The sequence below is a fragment of the Diadema setosum genome, chromosome 19 (genome assembly GCF_964275005.1).
Source record: "Diadema setosum chromosome 19, eeDiaSeto1, whole genome shotgun sequence".
Classification (NCBI taxonomy): Eukaryota; Metazoa; Echinodermata; class Echinoidea; order Diadematoida; family Diadematidae; genus Diadema; species Diadema setosum.
Genome location: NC_092703.1, coordinates 21,122,090 through 21,128,435, shown reverse-complemented (window position 1 = coordinate 21,128,435; position 6,346 = coordinate 21,122,090). Strand labels below are relative to the sequence as shown.

At 40.6% G+C, this 6,346-nt stretch overlaps 1 pseudogene; it reads right to left on the bottom strand.

The window, feature by feature from the left end:
• Positions 1 to 2,646: 2,646 nt before the first annotated feature.
• LOC140242329 (uncharacterized) lies at positions 2,647 to 5,046 on the bottom strand (annotated as a pseudogene).
• Between the last annotated feature and the right edge of the window lie 1,300 nt (positions 5,047 to 6,346).

Below are 6,346 nucleotides of genomic sequence, written 5' to 3'. Positions count from 1 at the left end.
GTACACAATAAAGAGGGTGCTTGTTGAAGGGCAATCCTGTGGCGTGTGCCCCCAAAGTGCCCTTTATTCACTTGGCAATATAGAAAACATATAATATCATATAACGCAAACATATGTGTTCCAAACGTACATGCTATCAAAATTCGATCGTGCCTTATAGCAAGGGTACTTTTGTTTCCAAGAAATGCAATGTAATCAATGCAAGATACATTGCTTTACAATACTTATATAGTAAAAAGGGGTGTACATTAAAAGCGGCCCCTTGTGAGGCGCCCAAAGTTACCCCCTCAACCCCGCGTCCCCATTATGCAAAACGTGCGTTATGCCAACGTGAGTACTGTTGTTATGAATGTACTCTTACAGCTACCGCTAATTTGCATTTTATGTAAATTATTTTTGTATGACCAATTCGAAAAGGCATCCATCGTGTTCATTGACCTACAATATATAAGTTTACACATTTACAAATTTAAAATTGGATAACGGGAAGCTAAGATCTGTCAATTTTCTCTCATTACAGGTGCTAATTTGCATATTATGCAAATTTTACTATTTTGCCCCACTGGATTTTTTGGGACTTTTAGTATGGTGTTCAGGAGGCCTCAACGATTTGCACTGCAGTGAAATTCCTACTGTTGCAATTAGTGGTGGGTTACCCCCTAAAAAGCGCTAGATTGACTGGACTATATATATATATATATATATATAAATGTGTAGTGAAATACTTTTACATTGTCGTGTACATGTTCAATCTTGTTCCTTTTATGGCAGGAGTATAGGCACATTTTTTGTCACTTCATTTTCATTTTGTGCTTTAGTGAGCGTTTGAAAAAAAAAAGAAGGATTGTGAGGGGGTTCAATCTTATATTATTTTTACCTTGCATACTGTCCTGTGTGACTCCAGAAATCTTCCTTCGTCGAAGATAGACGCCATGGAGAATGTCATGCTTGCCAGGGCCACGCCCAGATCCGCCACAGAGAGATTCAAGATTAGCAGATTGTGGGGGTTCTGTCTCAGGCTGCGTTTGCGCAGTATGACAACAATCGTCATAAAATTGAACGACATCGCACAGAGGAGGATCACGAATAAGCTGTTACAGAAATAATGATCAAATGACAAAAGATCAAAGTATATACGTGTGACATCAGGCCTTGCGTGTCTACATGTGTGTACCTGTATGTAGGCAAGTTTAATATACATAAAGCTTGAACCATTTCCAAAGCATGGGGAAAAGGTTACATTTTATTTAGCAATTTCATTTGATCTTTGACCTTCGACCTAGGACGGGACTTCCATATTCTAAAATTTTCTCTAGAGAATTTTTATCTGAAAATACTTGTACGCACTAAGTTTCATGAAAATATCTTCAGGAATTGTAGAGATATAAAGGCCACACCTTTTTAACACATATAATTATAATCAAAACTACATGGGGAACTTTGCACTCATGTGGTATGATAAGGGTACAATTTAGAGATTATTCAGCATTCTTCGTTGTTGTTGTCGTCACCTTCTTTTATTTTTTCTCCTCTTCTACTTCTGATCAATGTAAGTAGTATTGTTGTATATGGTACTTTTATTGTATTTATCATTGTAATCACCAATATCATAGTCGTCATCATACTAATTGACAATGTTATTCAAAATTTGCATTGACTCTCTCGCCAAAGAAAGGTGTGCGTTTTATTTGATAAGTTAAACCTTTAGAAAAGAATAAGACCTACGAAATATTATTTATGGTCTGCTACCGATTTCGAGCATCCAGGCACACACTGAATAATAGTTGCATACCTTTCATGTCACCAATCCAATTCGCGTCCGGAATTTTGGACGATAGAAACCATGCAACGACCAATGTTTCCGAAGTTCTTGTCTCTGTACCGACATTTGTCAGATCCCAACATGGTGTTGGGGCATTAAACTGAGGAACACATTTCAAATACATTTCTTACAGCGAGTTGAATACTTTTTTCAAGTAATCTTACCTCAGTGCCTGTAAGGGTTTATCCTCATTTTGTCCCCGGCCTCCACCAGTAGATGGTGTGCTGTGTGTTATATCCATGGAATTAGGCATTCTCGTTTTAATACAGAAAGTCGTCGTATTGTGATCTCCGGCAAGAAAAATGTCAGAAAACGGAGTAAACAGAAGGTTTAACAACAGTGATGTGTACTGTACGTGTTGAAACGTATGATGCTAACTTCAAAAATGTGTTACAAAAATATGATCAGCAACTGATATCAGGCACTTGAGAAATGATGGGAAAGACGGAAATATCTGCACAAGATTATGATGCATCTTATGAAGAATTCAATCGCGGTTTATGTAACAATAGGGTAGTAACTGAAACCCATGCGTAATAGAACGTACATGGTCAGTCATCTTTTATACTATATATCCTCACAACTTTTTCTTCACAGCATGAAAGATATAGTTCAGATTACGTCGATATAAGCTTGGAAGAATACACTTATTGTGTGCACTGGTATTTCTGGTCACTGCCTTAAGGTTTACTTTTGATTTGATAAATGACTCACTTCAATTCACAAATAGATGAGCTCGAGAAAGCCACTCAAACTCCACTCTAAAACAAAGCAGCTTGGGGTCGAATCTAATCCTGTCCACCGTATGTATGGACCATGCACCTTTAAGTCCACAGTCCACAGCACCTCACACGGCGCGCTAACTTCCACAGCTCGGCGCACGAGTCGATTCATGCAGGAGTATACCAATGGGTCCAGAACAGTGTTGCAGTATCCCAGCCACATGGTGAACACGCCAAACCAGTGATCATCGCTGACCCAGTTGTAGTTTGAGTGGAACAGTATGTATGGCGTCGAGCATATGATATTAATTGAAACGAGGACAGCTCCTACAAAAATGAAAACATCAAAACGGTAAATTAGTGATCTGACTGTGTATATAAAATTTATTTAATGGACCGAAAATGGAGATTGAGAAAAATATCCAACTTAGGTCACATGGACAAGGTCCATGTTAACTTTGTCAAATAGAAAATCACTGTCAAGCTCAAAAGGACTTAGAAAACAACAAAACGAATGAATATTCAGCCATGTGACTCGGGTCTGACGCTGACGTTCTGATTTTATTACACGAATTGTCGTTTGTTTGAACAAATGTGATTCTGGATGGTTAAAGGGGTATCAAATCAACATTCACGGCTCCTGATACTTACTTTGTATCTTTATTTTCGTTTTAGAGTGTTAAAGTTATGGTCAAATCTGAAGTGACAAAAATAGAAAGGATTTATGCTTTCTCTTTACTTCATTATTTTCATCAAAGATTCGCCCTTCTTCAGTGCCTATATTCTTACCCACTCTTGCCACTCGACTGTGAACCTGGTAGCCGTGACGTCGATTCCTTAAGGCTGCCTTCCTGTTTGTAGTGACGTGTGACACAGGAACATCATCCTCCCTGTTGCCATGGTGATTGGCCTCATCATTCTCGACGGATGAAACATCCTTGGATGTGCGCGTCACCGACTCCGTCTGATCGAGGGAGTGTGAAATAGGAACAGACACAGGTGACAAAAGCATGAAAAATGACTTGGCAGATGATGTTGTAGTCGCCAAGTTACGATACTCTCGGCACACGGTAACTTGGTCGCAACTGAATGACGATGATTGAGATAATCTTACAAAAGCGATGCGAAGACAGAGTGTCGGGACTCGGGAGAAGGATGTTTTGTCCGCCTGCTTCAAGCGGAACGGAGTATATAAACACCAAGTATACCTGCACTGCTGCAGCTCCAGCCTGGTGCAGCCATGAAAATCAAATTCGTTTAGTACATTGATTATGACAGCATACACCACTAGACACCTTATAACCAGTTGAAGGGTGTATGACAGGTGTCTACGCGTAACACAAGCCAGTGGATGGTACGTAGGCCTACAGTTTAATATTGAGTCCACAAGACAATTTACACTTCTCTGTATAGAGACCAGTTGTGACGATGACATTAACCTTTGTTAAAGGGGGTATTTCACCGGGCTTGAAACTAGTTCGCGACTAATTCGCGACTCCAGATTTTGATATTGCAGAGACGTCTCCGCGACGTCTCCGAGACGTCTCCTGAAAAATACAGAGTCTCCGAGGAGTCGCAAGAAATTTAAACATGTTCGATGTCTCCACGATGTCTCAGAGACGTCTCAGAGACGTCGCCGAGAGCTGCTGGAGACCAGAAAAACTGGTGAGAGGTCGCGGAGACGTCTCCGCGACTCTATTTGACGCTGTTTGACCTACTTTAGAAACCACGTGACCATCTGCGTGTTGACATCCTGCCTAGATCAAGTCAGGTGATCCTGCAACGGCTCCATCATATTTGAAATTTTTGACACGTGCCATAACTCGTCTCAGAGACGTCTTCTTGGTGAGATCGCAAGCCATTTTTATGTTGGAGACGTCTCCGCGACTGCTGCGACTGATAAGTTGGAGACGTCGCGGAGAAGTCTCCGTTGGTGAGATACTAGCTTAATCGTCATTCAGCTTTGTTGCAGTTACAGTCATTCACAGTCAATCAAGCTTTCAAACTGTCAAAATTGTATTTTGATACCTCTAATCATGTTATTACCAATAACAGCAGTGCTCCATGATATCAATGCTAGTTGAGAGTAACCCTGATGGGTTTGATGAGCTTAAGTGACTCAAATGTCGTCTATATTTGTGTTACTTCCGGCAACTAGCCTGCATAGAATGTGAATGATATCTCGATGTGGCAGGTCGTTACGTTTACCTGACCATTGTGTCGATCTTCGTCAAGAGTCACATTCCTGTCCAAGGGACTGTTGGATGTCAGCGTGAAAGATGACTTTGAACTCTCATAAGTATCTAAACGCCGTTCTGCTCTCCACAAGTGGCAGGGGATGACACAGTAGAAAAATACCATTGCGGGAATAAGTATGCCAACTAAGGTGGCAACTCGGTATTTCTTGTAACTCCCGACGGGCGAGCAATGCTTGGTGTGCACGTTGTATCTGAACTCGTCCAGCCAGCCTGTTGCCACTGTCAGAGCGAATATGAAACCCATCGTCCACGATAGGGCAATAAGAGACGGATACGAAGTCGCTTTGGCGGGGTGCAATGCGGTGAGCAGACGATAATGAGGAATCGATCAAATGCGATAGACAATATGAGTGGACGATTGGTGAATGAAAACCAAGTCGAGAGAAAACCATTAATCTGTAGGGAAACGTAAAAATATACACTCGAAATAATATCTTATTTCTTGAACTACACAGTCATGTGTCATTGGACTGACGTTTGGCATTACATTTCGAATTACAAATAGTAGGCCAGCCTACGAATTTCCTGTGATAGACTTAATGATGAAATGGTTGTACTAAACCACAAGGTATTATTACAAGTGTTACTCCAAAACGAGGCGTTTGTCATATCCCTCTCAAAAGGAGTATGAAGGAGTACCAAATAGGAGCCAACGTACAGTCGGTTGGTAGGCCAGTCTGTTGGTCCGATGGGAGTCCAATATCTACACAGTTTCAATTAATTGAATCGATTTTTTTTTTATACTTTTTTCCCTTTGAAAGCAGGAGTAGGTACACATTGTCACTACACTTTAGAAAAGGTTACAAGAAATTATGAGGCTCAATCCCATTACCTGGCATACTGCCCTGTGTGACTCTAGGAATCTTCCATCGTCAAAGATAGAAACCATTGAGAATGTCATGCTTACCAGGGTCTCGCCCAGATCCGCCAAAGCGAGGTTCAACATTAGCAGATTGTGCAGGTTTTGTCTCAGACTGCGCGTGCGCAGTATGACGACAATCACCACGGAATTGAAGAACAGCGCACAAAGGAGGATCACAGATAAGCTGTGAGAGATTATAATCAAATGATAAAAGCTAACATTATGCGAGACATAAGGACTTAAAATGTATAAATGTGTGCATGTCTGTATATAAATGTACATCCGTATATGCATGACACATGTTTTGTATATTTGTTTGTGTGTATGTGTTTGTTTTGAATAAAACTATCTTTACGCATTTATATTGATGGACACAGTGTAAATCATGATATTGATTTGTAATTAATTTTCTTTGTTGAATTTGTTATTTTTTGCATGTTAAAATGAAAGTACAGAGAAAATGTGCTTCGAGATTTTGAAAGAAATACCACATGGTGGTGACGGATGTACTGTGAAAGTTAATTGACATTTTGGCCGGTGCTAGAAAAAAAAAAACACACCAAATTTGGCGGGAAGCATCCCTATAGGGTGACAGGATCTTAATTTGTTCAAATGGGCACAATGCCCCTCCCCCGTAGTTTCCCGTTTGTTTATGGCAGATCCTGGGGTGTCGGGGCCCTGT